The sequence below is a fragment of the Dermacentor silvarum genome, chromosome 3, assembly GCF_013339745.2.
Source record: "Dermacentor silvarum isolate Dsil-2018 chromosome 3, BIME_Dsil_1.4, whole genome shotgun sequence".
Lineage (NCBI taxonomy): Eukaryota > Metazoa > Arthropoda > Arachnida > Ixodida > Ixodidae > Dermacentor > Dermacentor silvarum.
The window spans coordinates 193,633,037-193,656,769 of record NC_051156.1 but is presented as its reverse complement, the minus strand read 5'-3'; the positions used below and the strand labels follow the sequence as shown (position 1 = coordinate 193,656,769).

General features: G+C 46.3%; 1 protein-coding gene across 1 annotated transcript in view; it reads right to left on the bottom strand.

The window, feature by feature from the left end:
- Positions 1–22,498, bottom strand: part of LOC119446386 (uncharacterized) — a 261,982-nt gene extending 239,484 nt beyond the window's left edge. Inside the window, exon 1 of the mRNA XM_049664106.1 lies at positions 22,147–22,498. The gene's annotated coding sequence lies outside the window, so the exon portion shown is untranslated. The remainder of the gene's footprint in view (positions 1–22,146) is intronic.
- Positions 22,499–23,733: the final 1,235 nt, after the last annotated feature.

The window sequence follows — 23,733 nt, the reverse complement described above, 5'->3', positions numbered from 1 at the left end:
TCGTATGTTTGCTCATTTGTGTTCGCGCGCTTGTATGCGTATAACATTAAGCTATGCTCGTACAGGCGCCTAAACACAAATGAGCGAACGTACGTGCAAGCATGGAGACACGGGTACACGCACGCAAAAGCACGAACTCTCACTCAGCTTAAGCTGAGCGTACATCTTTGAGGCTGTACGTATTTGCGCGTGCGTACTTGGGTGGTTGCGGGTAGGTCTGCACATATGTGTTTTTCCGTGTGTTCGGGCTCGCGCGGTTCTACATCGCTTGGGCGGTTGGGCAAATTTAGCGCGTGTATGTTTGCGTCTGTGTTAGGGTACGTACGTCTTGAAAGGTGTGTCCTTGTGAAGCCACGTGTTTGTGTTGGTTCGTGTGTTTGTGTGTGGCCCATCTGTGCGTCTTAGCGTATGTTTGTTTCTCAGCGTGTTCCCGGTGGTGGGGCTTCGAAGGCTCGAGACGGGAGTGGAGTGCACTTAAGAAGGATCTATAATCAATAATTCAACGAAGACAGGCAGCGCAGTCTCTCCACTTCGCGGCATAAAGAAGATGGAGTGACGTGTGTGTATAGCCCTGACTACACGGCGTGCATTCGAGTTACACCCGGAACACGTTAGTCGGTGGCGGTGTTTACGGGTATAGCGTGATTTATTAAAACGCCGCGCGGGGTCGCGGCAACGTTTCCATGTAGCCCGGAGCACACATGAAAGCGTGCTCTCCTCTCCAGGAAAAGCGTGCCCTCCTCTAACGCTGTCAATTGTGACATGCTAATGTTTCTTGTCTTTATATAGTTCCTTTTCGTGTTGGTATTTTTTGTTGTTGCTGCGGTTCCCGTTATTGATGCCGTTTCCATATTTTTGAATGTATTAAACACTATTGCACCACGAATAGCGGCAACAGTTGTTTGTGCGTGCCTAAAAAAAAAAAGAGAGAGAGAGAGAAACGCGCGGTAGCGTTGCATTATGCATACCAGGTCTGCTTCTGTGTGTTACAGTGTATTATTTATTCGAACCGAGCGTATAATGCGAAAGATTTGCGGAACACTGCCGCAGGTTGCGTGTTGATTAGCATAAGCTGGTAGATGAACAACGATGGAGAAGTAAGTGAAACACAGAAAAAAAAGACTTCGGATAAGCAAATAGACAAAGAAAAGAAATCCTACCGGAGTAGTCCGGATAACTTTGAAACCCATCGGCAGGCCATTTTTCTTTCGACGACGAGGAGCTGGGATTAAAATCACCGCCTGCCTTTCCTCGTCCAAAGATAAACTTGCAAGGCCAAGTAAAGAAACGATAAACTCCGTGTACGTAAGTACTGAACGAATGCACATACGTGGTAGGGGAAAGCGCTTAGTTCGTCGGCGAGCCTATAGGACGGAAAAAAGTATTACCACTTCGAAGCTGCGAAGAAGAAAGATAAATATGAAGGGTACGTAACTGCGAGGGCAAAGCGATTCCGCCCATGAGAAAATCATATCACGCGTTACAGAGACGAAGTGATGAGTCCATATATACGGCAAGCTCAAAGGTGTTTCAATCCATCTAAACGGCGTGTTTAAGGCGAGAGAAAGAAAAGAAAAACAATTTATATCGGAAGAGAGAAATGGTGAGTGAGCGGCCTTAAACTCCACAGCGTTCGTAACACATAGAAAGAAAGAAACGGTAACTCACCGCGTTCGTCTCGACAACTTTGGGTTAAAATGTCACGGGTCAGGTTGCCGTTAACAGGGGCCGTCGTATTTTCTGGAAAGTGGCGACTAGAAAAGGCGCTGTCGCGCTGACCTTAAAGTTTCTTTCATTATAGGCATCCTCCGAAACTTCTTGACTGCTGATATACGCATAAAAAAAAACTGAGCTTCTCGGTGTGAGCGTCTCATCACTGACCAAAGACAGAAGTATTAGAATGGAGTGTTTTAAAAGAAACAAGGTTCACCTTGACTGGAGGTCCAAACAATAACAAAAATCGTCTTTGATGCGAGAAAAAAAAAAAAGAAAAAACTGTGCGCTACGATGCGGGATAAAAGGGGGAACGTTCTCGTATAGTGGAAACCGGTAAGAAATATACAACTCGATTGGCACTTTCATTGTCAAGTACCGTATTTTCCAGGCTATTCCCTTCAGGCACTGAGTCCACTATATGGTATACGCCAAGAGGAACGCCTTGAGGATCTTGACAATCCTCAAGTCTTACTGGCTGCTACTGATATAGGTATTAACTTGGTTGCTGCTAGGTCTTAAGTTGGTTTGATTTAACTACGCATGTAGAGAATGTGTTCTCGAGCGATTATTTTCGGAGGTACCTTCTCTTTCGCGACATCGACATCAAAATTACTGGCAAAAATATTCGTATTTGAAGCATGCCATATACATCCTGAAACATTCCTGATTGCATCCACACTGAAAGTTTGAACAATTATTGTAAGGTGTTTAATAAAACTAACTGGAATGTTTAGACAGCTGGGTGTTGCGGGTTCACTTTTATCACTTTTCATGGTGTTTTACATCAAGCATATTCTTCGATTGGCTTGATAGGCGCTGTTAAATATGCCAGATATGAAACAGTTGATATATTTATATCTGACGCCTATATAGAGAGCTCTGGCTTGGAGTCCACAATCTGTAAACTTGATAACAACACTCACTCCAGAATTGCAAATTCGTTAACCTTCCTGCAGCGGTACAGTTTTCATGATTCTGAAGACGCGAGGAATAGGGTGAACCTCAATTTTCAATGGATATATTTATATTGGCCCCTGAAGGGCCTATATATGCTTAAATGTTGAAATGTCGCGTGGTGCATACTGTAAATGATTTAGATGCTGGTGATCTTACGCGCCTGTCTGTTACCTTTGCCTTATTGTCCTCGTTTCTTGTGTGCGCGCTGAAGTTTCAAGATCTTACACAGACTTACACACACACACAAAAAGCGGGCAAGGTTGCATTCGGTCGTGCAAAGTTTAGGCACAGCGAAAGTGACAATCCTCAAGTCTTACTGGCTGCTACTGATATAGGTATTAACTTGGTTGCTGCTAGGTCTTAAGTTGGTTTGATTTAACTACGCATGTAGAGAATGTATTCTCGAGCGATTATTTTCGGAGGTACCTTCCCTTTCGCGACATTTCGCGTGACTAGTGCTGGACGCGTTGGCGCCTACGAGTGACAGCGTTCCTGGCATGCCACAAACGCAGGCAGGCAGGCAGGAGCCCTGTCTGTGTCGGGCGAAGCGAGCGCGCACCTGCGCCGGCGGTTACTAGGCAACGCGAGGTGACGTCATCGCTACTGCTTCGGCGCATGCGCGGCTAGGCAACGCGTGTGGCGTCGGCAGCAGCTCTGCGCGTTGCCTCGTTGGTACTGCTACAATTTCTTTCTCTATCTCGCTCTTATTTTCTCTTTGCCTCTCCCGCGCATTGCGCGCGCCGCGCGCCTTCTCTCCATCCTTCTCCTTAACGTCCCATGTCAAGGAAACATGTGCACGGCACGGAGAGGAAGCGAGGCACATGCCGCTCCGCGAGGTGGTTGCTAGGCAACGTACGACGTCATAGCTCGGCGAGGTTTTGCGACAGCAGGCGCTACCTTTTACGGTTAGCTAGAACGGCTTCGCTGTTAAAAAAAAATCAGGCCTCAAACGCCTGTCACTTTTTACTGTACTAAACCACATATCGAAATCAGCTTCACAATGATTGTGCAGCCGACAAGTAACATTTCCAGCAATTACTGGCTGCTCTCAACATGCAAGCGCATTCTGCTCACAGATGCACAAAAGCGGCTGCTTTTCATTGCTCTGAGTTGTGAGCAATTCCAATGAATTCCGTGTTACTTCAAAAATAATCTTGACGTGTTTTTTAGGCTAAAAGATGCGCTGTTTAGCTTGGAAGTGGCCCGGGAACTATAGACAGAAATGCATGGCTTGACATCGTGGCACACGTTGTGCACGACTTCAATGAACATCAATCCATTTCGTTGTAAGCCATATCTAACAGAAGTATAGCATAACAGAACTTCCATCAATAAAATGAATGTGGTATATGTACCAAACATGAACTTAAAGCAATATAGTAAACTTACAACAAGTCAGAAGCATTGGCAACATTGGCAACACATTGCCAATATCCAGTTTATTGACAATAAATTGATTAATACGCGAACACATACACGAAGATGTGGTAGTAAAATTCCTGCTCACAGACTGTATATGTGCTGCCTCGGGACGATAAAACAAGAACTAGCTATTTTCAGCAGAAATCCATATCACCGGGCTATACAGCGAGTGCGGTCTACACTGTCATATAATTTACACCCTTAAAGGTGAATAACGGTGTAAATTGGTACACCGCTACAAAAACTTACACCGCTACACCCAAAATAGCTTACCTAAGTAACACCTTCTATTTTATACACAATTTTGTCTCTGCAGACTATGTACCAAGTGCGAACAAAGAGCCGGGAAAACATGGTAAATTGAGGGCACACATTTACGACGCGTCTGTGTATGCTTCAGTTAAAGGCATGGCATGGGATACTCTAAGAATAAAAAAAAAAGGATCTTTAAGCCCAAGCGTTGCCCTCTGGTAACACCGAAGCCTTTATTGTTTCATTCAGGAGGCTCAATACGTTATCGGCTGCTGGATGGACAACAGCGGTATAGTAGCCGGAGCCCCAATTTTCATCATGCCTCGGGGCATGTTGGTCCGCATTCTCCCTTCTAATCACACTGAACACTAAAGTAAATGTATCTCGATTGTTAAGAGTGGACGATAAAGCGACTCTAAAATAAGCTTAGACAGGTTTAAAATACTCGCGCTAGTATTACTGAAGCAAAAAAACTACGCCGCAACTTAGCCCCGCTACCTCTCTAAGTATGCTACGGCATAGTGAGGTTGTGACGTCTCAACAGTTGCATGTGCGTGCTTGCGACACGGGCGACCTTGTGCACTCTCGATCTTTCGTCAACAGCGACGTTTCTGTGCCTCGTATCTATTACAAAGTTGCGGTTTGGTGCGCGCCTTGACGCGCGAGCCCGTATGCTCGACGCCATGCACGTGTAGTTTTGTGTTGGATAACCTCCAAAGTCGGGTGAGTACGCGACTACACCGCTACAAGGAAATGCGTGACGATGGTGGTATCCAACCTATCGTCTTCCAGCGCAGCAAGCCCAATACTCTAACCATTAGGACACAATCGAAAGCACGCTTCTCTCGCGCCAAAGTCACGTGTCAGTTTCTCGCATTCTTCTCTCGTGGCAACTAGCGCTCTGAGACGCTACGTTTAAATACATTGCCTTCGAGATCAGCCCATATTTATTTATTTGTAAATAAATGCACGTTGTGTTATAGACTGCACTGCCTTTGGGATCGCCGCAACGTTTCTTGTATGGCTACCTATACAAGGTGGCTGGATTCTGCTTATAATGCTATTGCATTAAATGAACCTCGAACTTTCCTTTCTTGACTACCGGCTCGAAAAAGCTCAGCGCTGCTGTGTGAGTGTGACGACGGGTATTTTCAGAGCATTTTCTTGTACTTGGGCCCATTTTCGGCGCACGAAAAGTTCTCCGAACTTGCCGTGTTAAACATTTTCTTGTTTCATAATGCAATGTATAGTAAAATGTCTACCGATGAATTATTAACTAGTCCCGAATAGAGGTTGTTAAAGTCAATGACGTCAAGGCGAGCTGTTGCGAGATATTCCGAGTGATGTCGCCACTGTGTTTTTCGCTTTGCGTGCTTTCGGGCTTACAAAACCTCCTTTCACACAAGGGTGGTCCGATTCATTATCACAGAACCATAATTTTTCAAATAGATGTCTAATGAACCTTCGTATATATCTTGTGTATTTTAGTTGATTGAATAAACGTTTCCCTCACTGCCACTGCTGAGATAATCACCAGGAAGCTTCCAGAAACATTAGGTGACGCTGGATAAGTGAGGGGGGAAAATATATTGCTTCTACAAAAGTGGCGCGGCAAACTTAAGATTGATCTCAGATACGAAGCTTTGATGAGGCAATGCGTTTACATTATTCATTCAAGATTGGCCTTAGAACGCGATAAATTTCTTTTTCTATGAATGTACGCATGCTACGGATCGATACAGCTAGCTATTAAATATGTAATCTTCGTTCGGTTATATGTAAGTATAGTCGAGCTTCTGACTCGGTTTATGACACTCTTAATTATTCAAGTATACGGATATCTTCTTTTCTCTGGGGCATGAGCTTTACTTTCCCTCAATTTTATCCGTTCGACAGAGGCTTGCCTTAAACGTCTGTAGTATGGCCTGTGCTGTGTATGAAATGAACGAGTGTTTTGAACTTTTATTTCGTCTCAGTCAATTTTTTTTTCTGTTTTGCGGAAACCACCAGGCGCTTCACTTTTTTAAAACTTGAATAGCTTCCTCTTTAGTTCTATATATATTTTTGAAGCCCCCGATTATGCGATCACTACGGCCACTATAGAGTATGACTTTTTTTCTTCTTTTAGAATGCCACAGACTTCATTTAAGCCCGCTGAGTTGGCTTTAATTGATAGATATTTGGCATTTCACAGGTATTTGTACAGTATATGGTCAACTCTTAAAGCTAACACTTAATCAGTATTCCGACATAAGTTACTGTTGAAGTATGCGATGACGGTTTTGAAATTACTGTTTTTTTTAATTATAACACACGAATGTCCGCATAATCCATCTTGTCGGTAACTTATTCCCGACAAAGTCGAAGAAATATTGGAGCTCTAATGTATTTGCTACTAGAAAGTTGTTCTATTCTAGAGGAAACTTTAGTATATGTGCTTTTAACTAAATATAAAGGACTGGATAATTTGTTTTCTCGACTTTTATTGCACCGAATTTAATGAAATTTGCGTAATTTAAACGAAAAAAGTGAAAATATCCCAGCAGTAGATTTGTTTTATATTTAGGTCGATCATTCTTTTTTTGCGAAAGTTGTAGGAAATTGCAAATCTTGAGAAACTTGGAGCTTAAAGCTTCCACCTGTGCAACTAAGCGATTAAAGATAAACTGAGACATCCACCCAAATGCAGCAATTCGCTACTATGGAAACCCAACCGGGTTCCTCGAAAGAAAGCCTCGCAGTTGAAGAAAAATTCGTCCTGGTCCGGGACTCGAACCTGGGACCACCGCCTTTCCGGGGCAGCCGCTCTACCATCTGAGCTAACCAGGCGGCTAGCAGATGGCAGGGCGAAGTCGAATTTGTCGACAACTCGAAGCAAAGGCAAGTGTATGGCGTAATAGTTCAGCGGAAATCCGCTAGGTGGAGATAAGTAATTAAAGATAAACTGAGACATCCACCCAAATGTAGCAATTCGCTACTATGGAAACCCAACCGGGTTCCTCGAAAGAAAGCCTCGCAGTTGAAGAAAAATTCGTCCTGGTCCGGGACTCGAACCCGGGACCACCGCCTTTCCGGGGCAGCCGCTCTACCATCTGGTTCGAGTCCCCGGTTCGAAGTCCCAGCCACCATCTCGGACCACCGCCTTTCCGGAGCAGCCGCTCTACCATCTGGTTCGAGTCCCGGGTTCGAGTCCCGGACCAGGACGAATTTTTCTTCAACTGCGAGGCTTTCTTTCGAGGAACCCGGTTGGGTTTCCATAGTAGCGAATTGCTACATTTGGGTGGATGTCTCAGTTTATCTTTAATTACTTATCTCCACCTAGCGGATTTCCGCTGAACTATTACGCCAACTAAGCGATTGAAAGCGGTCTCACATTTAACTCTGCAAACTAACATTTTGAGACATAAGTGAACACTATTCATGTGATACACATCGCCCTGAATTGGACCACCAATTTTATATTGTAACAGTGTATTTTTTTTATTGTAGCACTGTAACAATTTCACGCAACCTCTAAATTTATGCATTACATTTGTCCCCTTTAGACGCTCTAAAATGCGCATTTTACAGAGCTCCTCGCGATATCTTGTTCAAGCGCCGCCTCGAAGTTCCCTCACCACGTCGCTGTGAGGCCATGAATTCTGACGAGCTCGGTCCCAGTTAACTTTTTTAACCGTAACGATGGACAATAAATGTATCCTAAAGGAGTCAAATACTAAGCATAGCAAGTTTTAAATACTTCTACGAAGCCACAATGGTCGAAATATGAGGGAAAAAAACTTTGAAACCAGTTTAGTCCCACTGGCGCGCCGGCTCTCGGCTGTCGGCGCGAAAATTGAGGAAATGGAACATTTGCATTCACTTCTATTTTCTCATAATCAACCTGTTACTACAAAATTAACGAAAGTATAGATTTAAACGTATCGTTATTCAGTCTAAATTGATTTTGAAGTGTTTAGCTTTAGCGTTCGTTTAAGCATCGACCATATACAATCACACTGTAGACTATATAGTGCAGGCTATATACACCGGACTTAACGCTACCACTCAAGAACACCCGAGGCGCTGATGATCCACTCCCAGTGTCTTTTTTAATACGCTCTGACAGAGCTAGCGTGCTCGTCCATTCTGCTGTCACACACACGGCACTGACTCCGCGCGCAGACTTCTGCCATCGTCGGCGAGTCGCGATTAGGCACATCGAAGCGCCGACATTAGCATGTCTGCCTCTTACATCACACTGGCGCGCCGCCGGGAGCGTTGCAACGTTACCGCGGTTGCGTAATTTTGCGGGCTGACTGCTGCAGTGCTTCACGATGCGCGTATCGATGGTGCTCTCGTCACTGGAGTTCCCTCGGCGGTTTCATTGCGGACATTTAGGGTCAGCCCAAGCGAGCTTACTGGCCAAACCGAAAGGCCCCGCAATCAGCGATAGAAAGGAACGTGATAGCCCGCAAGATTAAGAGATTGAGAGACCGCAAAAAAAAAAGGGGGGGGGGGGAGGGGGCTAGAGGGCGTTTTGATAAGGGATGGCCACCTCGGCAGTTCAGGTATAGACTTTTTTTTTTGAATTTTTTTTAAGTGCGGAGCACTTTATGGGCCCTGCGTAGAGAAATAAATTCAACAAGAAGGGACACTCGGCAAAAACTGGCAACAGGAAACACGTCACGCTATAGTATTGATGCCGAACGTCAGCTGCCGCGAGCATCGAAAAAAAAAAAAGAAAGTGCAAATAAGTTAACAGACATTGTTCTATTGTTTTAATTCTTTGCCGCGAAAACTACAACTTGTTTACTATAAATGAACTTAGACTTTGCGACTTATTTTTCCTGCCTTACCTATAGCGACAGGCCAATGACGGGCCAGATGCATGCGTTATCCGCCAGACATTCTCCCGAGGCGACCGAGTGCGGCTGCGCGCGCGTTTGAACGCTCGCCCGCGGCGACCCGTCTGTCTCCTTTTTTTTTTTTTTTTCTTTTTTTTTTTTAATGTAGCCTGGTTTCTGGGGCTCTCGGCGTATTCTTGCGTTCCTTCTGCACTGGGGCAAGACACCACTGCACTGCACTATTGGACTACGGCAAGGTGAGAATTTTTTTTTTTCACAGTCTACGACGCAATTAGGCTTACGGCAGTGGACCGACACTTAAGCCATTGTAAGCGAAAAACAGCTCAGCCGTCCTGGCGCAGTTGGTTTGAGTTAATGAATCTTACTGGGACATGTTTCCGACGCTTACTATGGGATTATTCTAACTTATTTTGGTTCTGTTGAGGCACACTGGCCGCACAGGGCGCTGTGACGCAGTTGGCGATAAAGTCCCTATATAAGAAAACTACCGCCATCTACTCTTTCTTCCGCCGCCTCCTCTCTTAAAGCGCTTGCTCTTTTCTTTACTTTTTGCTTGCGAAAGCCAAGTCGACGGTGGCGCACCTAGAAAGTCTACGTTAAAGTCTACGTTGAAGCTTTCAGGCCGGGCGCGCGCCGCCGCCGCCGTCGGCGACTGCGGCTGCGCAGAGGACTTTCAACATGGCTCTGAGGAGGAAAAAAACAAAATATAAAGAAGTGAAAAGCGCGCGCTATCATCGTCCAATCGGAGGTACAGGAGAGAGAGAAGCGGCGTTGATCAAAGGATGGCTGGTACTTTTCTTATATAGGGACTTTAGTTGGCGAGAACCAACTCGGGCCGTGGTGCGTAGTCTATAGTGCATCTTGCTAGGAGAAGTTTGTGCCGCTTTCGCTGACGCCATACATTACTGAAAAGTAATTTCGTTACTTTTTGGGTACCTTTGAGGCACGCTGGCCGCACAGCGCGCTGTGACGCAGTTAGCGATAAGCAGCTTGGCCGTGGTGACAAAGTTAGTTTGGCGTGTAATGAATCTTAGAGGGACAAGGTTGTGACGTTTTATTGCGATAGCAATTATATGGACACTTCAACCGGATTTCTGCCGTCGGCGTCGCCGTCGCCGTGAGGTTCCCTATAGATAAAATCTTCACCGCGCGCCGTATGCCCGAGCGGAAGCGTGCGGCCGGGGACGCGCGCTATCACGGAGAGCGAACGCACTCAATCTCCCACGCGCAAGCAAGGAAGCGGGAAGCCAGCGCCGGAAGGAGGGGGGGGGCGCACTTATACTCTGCCAACAACCACGCTCGTCGCTCCGCCCGCACCGTCTCTTATCTCCCCACGGCTCTGACCTTTATGCGCCGTGCATTCGCCGCTCAGTTTCCGTTGAAGCGATAGACCGCACGTACCTTCGCCCGTTGCTGCGGCGTATGGGCTTGCTGCCAGCGTTTTGACTGTCGTTGTCTGCAGTCATTCAGTGTGATCTATTCATGTTTGTTTGTGCGCGCTCACACCACGCTTGTTCATGCAGTTAGTAATAGTCGGGCCACATTTTCCAACGCACGCTACACATGCAATGCTGCCTGGATCGGCAGTGCAGCGCTACAGGTGTGTCCCTTCGCACGCGCGCTGCCCACGGGAAGCGCTTCTCATCAACACCACCGTTTCACACGCGCCTTCTCGTGGTCATCGAGTCTCTCTTCATGTCGGTCTACTTACGCCGCAGCACACCTGCTTACTTAATCAGCTCATGTTTACTACAATTCATATTGCTACCAAAGCCGCTCACCTTACTTCGTATGACATTGCTGTGTTGCTATCGCATTCATTGCTTCACCCTTAGGGCGAAACTGTGACATTTTTTTTGTGGCCCCGCAACAACATATACCTTCTTTCGGTACTCAGGCCTGTCGAAAACGCGATGGGCGATTGCCGAGAGTGATAACATGGGAGTGTGTTGCTGGCGCCGGCAGAACGCGCTAAAGATAACGCCGAGGAACATATCAGAAACTTGTGATTCGAAAAGTCCGTCTTCTAAAGGACTGAAAACAGGCTTTGCACCCACGCATTTGTCAATTGAGTGCGAGTAGAAGGCATTTTGCAAACGTCTAGCATGGTCCGGCTGGGAGCCTCTGTTGCGTCCGTCTCTGTGAATGTATATATAGCGTACCGTAGCGTTGCCCGAGGCCAAGTTTTGGAAACGCGAAGTCGCTCGGGTATTTGTGCTGCTAAAGTGCAGGAAATAATGCCCGGAAATAGGGGAATGCTTGGAAATCAGATGTTTTCATATTTTATGGTATTGATCGGGATGAGTCGGGTATTTTCTACGCCGTGTATGTAAAAGCGAATTCCTTTTGTTTGTAATGCCGCCCATTCACCGCTCTCGTACGTTTCGCCTCTACACGCAGTATTCCTATGTCTAAATACCAAAATGACACAAGCTTGTAACAAGCTTTTACGTGCTTGTAAATGTAACATGCTCGTCATTAACTTTTTTTCAGCTGATGCCGTCGGGTAGAGCTTCATATACTGGGAACTACTGCTTACCTAGGGCCACAACGTTGGATGAAAGTACCAAAAGCGCGCAACGAGCTTTTATATAAAGCAAAATAAATATTTCCTCATTTAACAAGGGGTCTTGCGTCTACTTTGTGAAATTGTACGTGGCACAGATTCGATGGGACTTCCCGAGATCGTTCGCAATCATTTTCTGTGCGTGGTCGAGCAAAAAAAAAAACAACAAAAAAAAAAGAACGAAACGAAAAAAAAGGGGGGTGCAGCCGGCATGCTAGCTAGCGTTCAAAATGCGCGCGCCCAAAACCGAAAACGGAAGTGATTGATGCCGACCGCTTGGCGCGCTGCAGTCAATTCGGCCGCTGGGCTCTATGGGAGTGTCCGCTCTTGTTGAATTCCTTTCTCTATGGGCCCGGCTAAAGTTCCTAGATGTTCTGCTCTAAAGCAATATATATATATATATATATATATATATATATATATATATATATATATATATATATATATATATATAGGGACTTTAGGCCCGGCCTGTCGCCGTCGGCGTCTACCTCATGATCATGCTCAAAACAAGTGCTCAAAACAGGGTCAAAACAAGTGCAGAATTGATCAAAACCGGTTCAAAATAAACTAACATGATTCAAAATAATTTAAAAGACAGGAATGATCAAGCATTAGGCGCATTCATTGACAGAAATTCGTTAAAATCGCTTCTAACCATCGTCAGCAAAGGCTTTGGCTCCATGTGCGTGGCGGTTTCCCACCAGTTGTGCCTTAGCACAGGCGTCAAAACGGATGATGGATTGCTAAACACAAGATAAACGCAAGAAAAACACAAGGGAAACACCGGTGAATCACTGCTCCGCACTTTCCCAGCTTTCACGTTGAGTGGAACTGCATTACCGCCGAGTTTACCGTTTATATCAGTTCCGCTTCAGCAATTTTATTTTTATTACAGCGGAGCTGTTAAAGGCTCGCTAGGCTGGTCTCGTTGTCGTGCGCAGCATCGCTGAGCTGGGAGAGCGTGAGCTGGGAGAGAGTGAAGCTTGTGCTCGTACTCAGTCATTGGCCCGCACTCGTGCCATTGCTCCCGCGTTCGTCGTCGTCGTCTGCTTCCACAGCTGGATGCGTTGCCGCTCATCATTCCAGCGTAGAATTTCAATTCTGTCGTCGTAATGGGGAGGCCGCGTTTACGGGGGTATGAGCCCTTGCTTAAAGGGGTATGAGCCATTCATTGTCTTACGTAACGCGCAGATTTAATTTTGAAGAAATGTAATGGAAATCTATCCATAATGAACGCACTCGGGAAAAGGGCTCGTCGTCGACGTGCCGATTCAAGCGTGAGGGCTTCCGAAGCCTATTCGAAACGTCAGCGAAGAGCCGCCCACCCCGAGTCGCCGGAGCGCGATGTTGAGGCCAAACGTCAGCGTCGTCTTGCCCTCCAGGAACCCGACAACGGTGGTGCGCGCCTCGGCAACGCTAGCGCCAACTTCCCCGGTGCGACAGCCAGGTTTCAACGCTAGTTTCCCAACCGGAACTACGGAGCCAGCTGCAGTGCGTGTGACCGGTTGTGGTTTGAGCACAACGTGGTACTCGTCAGTGCAATTCGTTCGGATGAACACCGAAGAAGCACACAAGCTTTGCTTACCCCCATTTTCTCGACAAGGAAGGGGCTACTGACTTTTTAGCAAATCGCCTTTCTACGCATGAAGTGCAAAAATAACTGGAATGCCGGTATATTTTGTCACGCATTTTGGAAACGAGTTACTCTAAACTGGCGCCATTCTCAGATCTCGTTTCAAATTTACATGCATTGCGAACACACCAGATAAAATTCGTAAACTACAACATGTGCCGTAAAGCTATTAATATAAATATTAATGAAGGTTACAATTTTATTCACTTCACTGTTGATTGCTTCAGGTACCCGTGTTCCTTGTAAAGCTCTGCCCTCATTGGACATCATTAATAGTGGAGGCGGCCGTCATATGACAAACAGGTTACTCTTAATCACATATCACGTAAGTTCCCTTAAGCGGAACGTACTTCCAAAAATGTTCCACTAATATATATCCAAGTGGAACCTATATGTGGTGTCGGAGTACTTGAGCCTTGGCTCTTCTTTCTTCGGTGTATCTTTTTTACCACTGCTACTATCATCAGCATCACAATCATCAATCACCACCAACATACTTTTATGCCCACTGCAGGACGAATGCCTCTTCCAGTGAAGAGGCATTCGTCTCTTCACTGAACCACAATCGGTCACACGCACTGCAGCTGGCTCCGAAGTTCCGGTTGGGAAACTCGCGTTGAAACTTGGCCGTCGCACCGGGGAAGTTGGCGTCAGCGTTGCCGAGGCGCGCACCACCGCGGTCGGGTTCCTGGAGGGCTAGACGACGCTTACGTTAGGCCTCAGCATCGCGCTCCTGCAACTTGGGGTCGGTGGCTCTTCGCTGACATTTCGCCTGGGCTTCGGAAGCCCTCACGCTAGAATCGGCACGTCGTCGACGAGCCCTTTACCGAGCTCGTTCATTCTGGATGGATTTCCATGAAATTGCTTCAAAATTAAATCTGTCCGTTACGTAAGACAATGAATGGCTCATACCCCCTTAAGCAATGGCTCATACCCCCGTAAATGCGGCCTCCTCCATTACGACGACAGAAGAAAAGTGAAATTCTACGCTGGAATGATTAGCAGCAATGCAGCCAGCTGTGGAAGCAGACGACGACGACGAACGCAGGAGCAGTGGCACGAGCGCATTCCGAGCACCAGCCACCTGTGCAGCTCCGAGAGCAGCTGGTTTAATTAGCGTTACATCGCCGGCGCGGGCTAGCGTATATATACAAGCTTCGCTTGAAAAGCGATGTTGCCCTTAATTAGTCGAAAATACGTGGCACGATACCAACAAGAATGGCCTTACTAATAAAGGATTCTCAAACGCGGCCTATATGTAGAATTGGCGGTAACAGTAAGGCTCACAAAATGCGGAACTTCCTTCTTTTATTTATTTTCAATAAAGCTTTTACTCACTCACCTACTCACTCTTGGGGCTGCAGCAGTGAAAAGTGAGCAGCGCACAAGCGGATTTACATTCGGCCCCTATTAGAATGTGGCCGCCGTGGCTGCAGGAATCGAACCCACGTCTTCGCTTTCCGATACAGGATAACGCCAGAACGTCATACCCACCGAGCCACCGCGCCGCGGGCGGTAGGAGAAAAAAAAATCAGGCCCATGAAAATGTGGCCAATATTGTAGCTTGACGCGGGAAGCTTAGCAATTAGTTCTGCCTGCCGCATAGTTTTCTGCCCGGAGAGAAAGCAATCGGAAGCAGTCGCTGTTAACTCGTAATTAATCAGGGCCGACGAGCGTGAGCAGCCCGTATAATGGAAGAAAGGGGGGGGGGGATTCTATCGCTAACAAGGAGCTATAGGCACGTGTCGTGCGCATGCGCGAACTGCGGGAGCGCTTTATCGGTTATTAGCGAAATTGCGAACACTGCAGGGAAGTCAGGTATAGCGGACGAAGGTACTTGTCGGAGTTTCCGAAAACAGTGCTCGCTGGGGATATATGTGCTCATATACTTTTATTCTTTTTCTTTCTTTTTGTCGACCATTGGACTGTGTATACAGACTGGTAAGCTGCATTCAGAGTTAACAGGCGTACGAGTCACCGATAAACATGAGAGAAACCAATATGTTGAAAAAATGATGTCGCACAAAACGCGGTTCTTGTCGTTAATTGGTTGTCCTACCTTGTCATGCAGTAGTTTTTTTTAAATCTCCAACTTTGTGTTAGGTTATCTTATGAGAGATCTTACGACAGAACTTACGACGAATACGATACCACGCCGTACGGTTCGTAATTGTGATCTGCAATGTCTTAGTGCTGGGCTATCTTATGGCACGTTTGGCGACGAATATATTATGCCACAGGCTTAATTCGATCTGTAATTTATTCGTTCGCGGTCATGCCCCGAGAACTCTCACGAGAATTATCTTACCTTGTCGTAGTTGCTTATTTCGGTCCTATAATTTCTCGGTGTCTCGTGTAAGGATTATAGGTCGATGTAAACATTAGCTTAGGACCACTTTTACACAAATTTTTCCGGTGCAGGGAAAATGAGACATAGGGAACGAAAACGCTTGTAGGAGTTTCCAGGAAGATATGTTGATTCGCTGGCGCGTTCCATCTACACAGTTTTTATTGGTAGAGCGTTCGACAGAATACTTGTGTGGTCAGGAATTACCAATGTTAAGAGGCGAAGTCATTGACAAATATAAGAAAAACAGTGCGTCGACAGAAAGCAACAATCGCAAGAATGCAATAGGAGAGGCTGTTTGTGCGACTGGTTACCATTTCAACATTATAGAATCCATTATTTCTTGTCATGAGATTCTTATCCTACTCTGGAATTTCTTCACGTTCGATAATCTTATACCACACCTTACCAGGTTTATAATATATTACCGCGCATACTGTTCTTATTTCGTTCTATAACTCTCCGTAAGTTAGGACAGATATTGCAATTGTTCTTCCTTGTCGTAGGATTCTGATATTGCTCTATGTTTTGCCGTATTCAACTATCTTAGGACACGCACTGTGACAACTACCGTGCCCTTTTGTACAGTTCTTATTGTTCTGTATAATTTAATTGCATTCTATTGTATTATACGGCAGGTATGCTGTTGTACAGTGCACTAGCAGACGTAACATTTTTACGAGCAGTGCAGCAGTTCTCGGGAGGACTAGTGCTATGGTCTTTCAACAAAACAAAATAGCAACAAAGGACTCTCCTCAAGTGGTACTTTTTCTACGTTTTAATGCCTTCTCGCATAGTTAGTAATGCTTTGTTATGCCCTTTCCTGTCCTGTTTGTTGCATCTTGTTCTCATATGTCTTCTTTTTTTTTTGTATAAAGCCGTCAATGACGATGCTTTTCATTTAGGTACAGTAGCGTTCAGTATGAGATGCAACAGGCTACCCGTGGTCGACAGGGTTTGAAGACTGCACTGCGGCGCTGACATGCTAAAAGTTGTTTTAGCCAGTAATTAGTACTGGTAATTAATACTGGTACATCATGGGCACCGTGTTGCAGCTCATATCGAGCACGATTGTACATACTATAGCTTCGTAACCTGCGTTGCTTTTCTCACTTCGTCATACGCTACTGCCTCTATGAGCTGAAACGAGAAATCTCTCTATGAAGCGAGCGTTTGGCGGCCGATGAGCCGATGAGACCTTGATGAGCAGACGCAGTGCGTCACCAGATGATTGCGAAGTGTAACAACATTCTCTCCACCGTGCCTTCAGATAACTGGTAAATTCACTGCATTACCCACCGGCATCCGATGTCACGTGGAGTTCTTAGTGCAACTTTCTGTGGCGTTATAAATGTTCAACTCTGAATACGACCGCTAATTTGCAGGAAGTAATGCGAATTCCATATGTGCTTTTGTTTGCAGGATGCGAGGAGAACAAATTACTTTTTTCAGCGTTATAACTATTTGTGCATTGCCCTGAAGCCAAAAAGAGGCGATACACGTTTTCGACGTTTCACTGGTATCCTCTTTTCGTGTGTTTAAATTCGAGATTCGCTTCCTGAACGAGTGAACGACTGCACATCTATAAATGGAATATGATGTGTTACTTGCTAGTGCGCACGACTTTATGACTACCCGGAGCCCACTCTAAGCGTAAAAGGAAGGAGACATATGACAGGTACAACGGTACAGCAAATCTTACAGCAAGTCTTACCCTGAAGAACACGATAAAGTGCATGGAAGTGCCTAATATAGCCGGTGTACATGTGCGATTGGTCATGTACGTTACCTACTTGAAAGTAAATATTAGCCCTTGTTAACCTATACGCTTGTCTAAACGTAAATACCATCCCAATAGTATTTGCGTCGTACTATTTGTGCAAGATTTCTGCTCGTAACTGTCCTCTAGAGCTAGTGCTCTTGTTTGGGTACATCAATATTTGCATAGTGCGTCTTATATTTGCGAACGACGGTAGAGTGTGGATGGTTAGAATGTGCATTAATTAAGACTTCAGTTAGGGCTACTTAAAATTGGATAGACGTCAGCCTGCGCTCGGTATAGTTAATACGGTTCAGAGCGAGGGGCTACAACAAGCGTATAAATGTAGTAAACGTGGGCTGCTCCCGAATTCAAGCATTTGCTAGACGGGTTTACTACTGTGCTCTTCGTTTGCGTCATATCCCATCCCGTATTCCGGCTGCCTCGACGTCGATAGAGTGCACACAAGCATATAAATATGTATATTCGTCGTTTCATATTTGTCGTTGTCTTCGCGCGCTCAGGCAGAGGGAGTGTTTACGTGTGTGTGTTACGGGTATACGGCGATGACGCCTTGCATATGTAATAGGTCTTCTTTGTAAAGCCCGCACATCTTATAGCGAAGAAGTTGCACTGAAGTGAAGCGCCTCATTTCTATGCATGCTGCTTCCACCAAGCGGTAGTTGCGTCCCAGTATGCATGGATTGGCCACTGTTGTTATCAGTTATTTTTTTTTTTCTGCCTCGGTTACTTCCTAAAGCATTTATTAGGTCATGGTTGCTGAAACTGCACCATAGAACCAAGCCTAGGTGGCGCCTCTGAAAGAGCTCAGAAGCGCAAGTAGGAAGTTCGGAGAAGCCGCGGTGATACCGAAAAGCGGTTTTTGTGCGGTGTCGTCGCGGGGGGAGCTTCTGGGGGCCTCAAGTGGGATTCGCGCCTTGCTTAAGACGCCCGCAGTAAGGAACGAAACCGAGAGGAAGGTCCCAGGGTAAAGTTGTGAAGTCTTCTTTAATTTCTTTTTTTTTTTTGTGCGTGTGTGGCTGATCGGGGATGAGTACGCTGAAGGAAAAACATTTATTACTTTATGTCATCAGCAGTGAAAGTATGATGACACAGTTCATTGTAGAGTTCCCCTATTCAGCTAGTATTACAAGAAGGAATGCGGTAAACATATTCAAACAAGAAGCACACTGGTATCCAAATTAATGGAAATTTTTTAATGGCTGTTTTGTAGAATGACTATTGCTTTGACCCTTTTGCATGATGACTACTACTTGTCTTGTTATTGTACGTTACACCCCCTCCCCCCTTTCTCAAGTAATACTCCAGTTGAAGCCCATGTTTGAGGTCTGTGAATAAATAAATAAACAGGGATTGATCGAAGTGCAGTGGGCCATAAGGGAGCTGTTTGGCTCTTGCCAGGAGGTTACTTTAAAAGAAATAGTCATTGGTGGCCACTAATGCTCTGAACCCATACTAGGCTGTGGAATTCACATAAACATATTTCTTCTGGTCACAATGACGCTGTAGGTTGTAGTTCATTTTACGTTTGAACCACCTCCCCATTTTCTTCCACTATCCTGTGTGGTTCCGGTTCCCCTTCCTTTCTTGCCCCAGTGTGGAGTAACAGGCCAGAAACGCGCACTTCCGGCCAACCTCTCCGCTTTTCCTCTCATCAAACCTTCCACACTTTCACTGTCGGTTTGAAGCTGTGATATGCGTCACATTTTCTGTAGTGTAACATTGTGTGTTTTATGTATCCAATGCACTTGTGACGTTCATAGCGGTGTTTCTTTCTCTAAAGTGTAACATTTTGTGTCCTTAGTACTTGTTGTGTCGTTATGATTTTAAGATGTGTTTCTTTTGCATTTGTGCTGCGATAGACTTAAGGCGTTTCTCATCTGGGAAGGAGTAGCCGGCCATCATTCTTGGAACGAAGATATCCTTAATTAGTGACGTCAATAAGCAAATGCCAGAGAGGAACGAAGGAGTTAAAGAAGAAAATAGAATGCTATATAGTGAGCTTTGTAATGTAGTATACTTCCAAATAGTAAGCGTCTCGTGAAACTATAGCTTGCATCGGCTAAGCAGGTATCAGAGCGGTGAACTTACGACGGTTTTCCTGTCGTGATAAGTACCCGTCATTGGCCGTTGCCACCTCCATCAAAACACTGCTACCCGCCAGCATATAGTCTCCCACAGGGCCTGTATCGAACCATCAGCGACTTGATTTTATCGCTTCTCCTGTGTGTCTCTATTCTCTCTATCGCCGTCCCACTAGCGCTGCCATTTCCTCCAGCCGCACGGATTGGTAACTCGCTCGACCCTGAATCTACGACGCTCCCTGTAGTTCTTAGTTCTTCCTGCTGTTCTGCCAAAAAACACCCATTATACGCCGGGACTCCTCGCTTTCATCTGTAGCAGCTCCAGCCATGGGTTGCGCTTACCCGTAAACGTAAATAATTAGCATGCAAGATCCACAGCGCGTCCGGGAGCATGAGCATCGATCCGAGCGCTTGATGGTTTTACAGTCAACGAGCTGAAATGTACGCGGTGTTAACCGTCCGATTTTACTGATCCGACGCGGCTTTTAGGAAATTTGGCACAGCTGTAAAAAAATAAATAAATAAAGACATAAATGGCGTAATGAACTGCTCTTGTATCTTCAACAGTCACGCTAAAGGCGGCCTCCAGCAACCTGTAATGTTGTAAGCACAGTGTCGTTCTCTCTTATCAGAAGCACTTCGTTGCGGCCCCCCTCTAAGCTAGTACAACTTGGGCCCTCTTGTGCTTGGTGGGGAAAACGTTCTTCGTACGACGTCTAATGAGGATAGAGACGGAAGCGAGATAAGGGAGGGATGAAGGAAGGTCAACCAGACGCGCTTTCGGTTTGCTACCCTACGAGGAAGAAAGGGGGTTACGGGGAGCGAGAGAAAGAAGAGAAGCGGACGTGAGGCACTAGCGGTGCACGTCTGTGGGGCTGCACCTCACGCCTATACAATCGGTCACCAACACCACTTGATTCCATAAATCGCAGAAATTCCTGAACTGCCTTCTCAGTCTGCGTCGAAAGAGGCCACAATTCTATAGAATCTAATGTCTCTCAAAGATCGTCTAGAATCCAGATCTCTTGAACAGAGTCTAAAGAAAGTCGCACAAGACGTGCCAGCAAGTACGAAATCACAAGACGTGTTTGACTGCGTCTTCACGGCTGAACAATTCGTACTTTTGGGTGTGTATACCATTCCACCGGAGGAACCTTTCGTAAAAGCTATTACCTGGCACAGGCCGCGCAAGTTTTGTCGGAGCAGGGGAGGCGCCGTGTCATTATCCACTTCAACACAGTGTCAAATCTGTGGATACGACAGCGAGACATTCCAAGTGAACAATGAGCGCTTGTATACTAAGCTGTGTGCCGCCCAATTACATCGCGAGCCGAATGGTGGAGCCATTAGTCAGCAGTGCTTGCATGCGCAGTGATCAGAAAATTTTCACAACGAAAGCAGTCTGACGGTCACGCCATTTTGTCTAGATCAAGGCAGCTGCTGTAGGTGCCCAACAGAAAGGGCAACTGTCTTAGTTGCGATACTAAAACCCTAGGTGACGTTATTATCTTCATATAAGTATCAGTAGGGAATACTTACCGTGGACTTACTTTACATTTGTATTATCTAAGGTAAACTATCAGCTATGAATAAATTATATTTTCTCTAGTGCCTCCAACTTTCCAATTATCCCCCCAGCTCGCAATGTTAGGGATGATAGTGTTACTGATACCTAGCTAATAATTAGTCTTGTCGAAAGCCGCAGAGACTGAACACGTGACCTAAGCCTAACGTTCCGATTCTAAATCTACACGTGTTGTTGCACAACGTGTGGCTTGCTTATGTGACGTTCCCATCAACACCTTCTGTAAGTGACCTCTTGTTGTGACTGCGACAGCCTTGCATTGTTACATACTGAATATCCCATTATAAGTTATCTGACCTCCTGCCGAGTATTACTGATGAGCGGCCTAACCGGTCTGTTCCTCTTGCACAGTTGAAGAAAAGATCTCTCTGTACTGACCCCATAGCGCGGCTTTCTGCTTTGTCTCACACGCAATCTACCGTGGCTCAAAGCTGTTATGCAAGATGATCGCGAATCGGCTTTACATGCAAATGAAGAGGAGCAGACGACGGAGACGGTGCCGGTGTAGTCTGCTCCTCTATACCGCTATACCATCTTGCATGTAACGATGTTTCGCCTTCATTTACCAGCTGCGAAGTCTCGCTCCACGCCTCGGTTATTTTAGAGGTGGTTTACAAATTGCTACTCCCATAAAAAACCAGATGTGGCGTGCTAAGCTCAACAGGTGACACGCCACACTCGGCGAGCTTCGCTTTGGAGAAAAAAAAAAAAAAAACTACCACCGTGGAGAAACACTAGAATGGCGCATGCAAGAAAACAACGCGTACTTATGTCCGTTGCAACCAGCAATCACGTCGTTTTCGTTATGATAAACGAGCAACAATGTATGCGAGATAAACAATTTCGTATAGTCGTTGAGGAGGAAAGTCTAGTCAGTACGATGCGAACTAAACGCCGTGACAACACTGGACATTCCCTAATTCTTAGAAGTCATAGCGAAACCAGAGAACTTACGTTAGACGTTCGTTAGCTGGAGAAACGTCGCAGCCTTTCTTGTAAACGTGAAGTCGAGTCGAGAGATCCGGAGGCGTGCACACCAAAGTGACACCTCTGCTTCCTTCGGCACCCTTTTCTTCTGTCGCTAACTCGAACAGTCAACAATGTCAACACACACACGCACACGTCAGTAACTCTTTCTCTTTCGTACAGGTCGTCACACGCTCTCGAGCACGCTTTGTTCGAATTACGTTCTCGTCTCGCGAACGATGCACCAGCGCTCTAGTTGATGCTGGGTCGACGTTGAGCAAGTCAGCCACAAAAGCATTCGCGTTCGCTGTCGTCCTTGCCCATTGGTCAGAGAGTCGGGGGCACGGGGAGACAAATCAGACAACGGTCCGGCGAACGACGTTTAAGATAACGACGGCCATGACCAACTACAGAGCAGGACCGAGCAGCAGCGGGCCAACGCGGTCGTGCTCCGCGCGCTCTCTCTGCGCGATGCTTTTTCCGTCGCACACCGGCGTTGTGCGGAGGAGCATCGCTTCGCGCGCCGCGCGCGCTTTGCTTCGGCCCTCTCGGATGTGCAAGGGTTTTTTTGGGGGGTGGTACTTCTCCTTCCTCTGTGCCTTCTCTCTTTCTCCATCGCCCCGTTCCTTCTATCCTCTCTCTCTCCCCTTCTTTTTCTGTTCACTTCGTACTATCCGGGCTGGAACCCAGGCCTCGGTAGTTCGATCGATCCAACTTCGCTCCCTTCCACAGCGCGTGCGTGTGTTCGTGTGTGGGTGAACTGCTGGATTGGCACTGGCTGCGCTGGGGGACTGAAGCCAGAAGGAGGACGGTTTACTCCGTTCGCCCAGACGGTGACGCGAATTTCGAGCCATGTCCATCGGCTGTCGGCTTTAGTTTGGAGCGGTGTGCTAACGATCGCCTCTGACGGCGCTGTCCGTGGGAGGGCAATGGGTTCAGTCACCTGACCTTGCTCTCGCGTCAGAGAAAGGGGAAAGATTAGGGGGTGAATGTAGGGCTTCTGGGAGGAATCAACTCACGTTCGCTGGTGGGTGGTCGTTCCCCCCAGGATGCACCTCAAGTTGCGTTCCCGGAGTATTAGCGCGGCTAATAAACCCCGAAGGAGCTATAGCTCGCGCGAGCGACCGCCAGAGATTTGCTTTATTTTACGATTTTTAGGGGCGGAAAGGAGCGCGTTTGTGGCGCCCATAAGCTTTTCGGCGCGCGGGTGAATTAGACCACTTGATGTGTCGTTAAGCAGTAGCGAGGTCTTCGGTTGCCTCTTACGACGCTCTCTCTCCTCTGCCTTTCCCTCCTATTCGAGCTTTTAGCCGCTCTCTTTCTTTCCTTGACCCTTGTCAAACTAATATTCATGTCGGTGAGTTGGAAGCGTATACTCGGTAAATTTTAGTGCATTAAGGAGCCTGTCGCTAATTATCGATCCAGATAACTTTTTGTTGCGCACAGACTTATTATATATATATATATATATATATATATATATATATATATATATATATATTCATTTTGAGAGAGAAGCTGAGAGGTCGGCCTGCACCAATGTTATGACCTGCTACTCGGCCTCGGGGGAAGCGG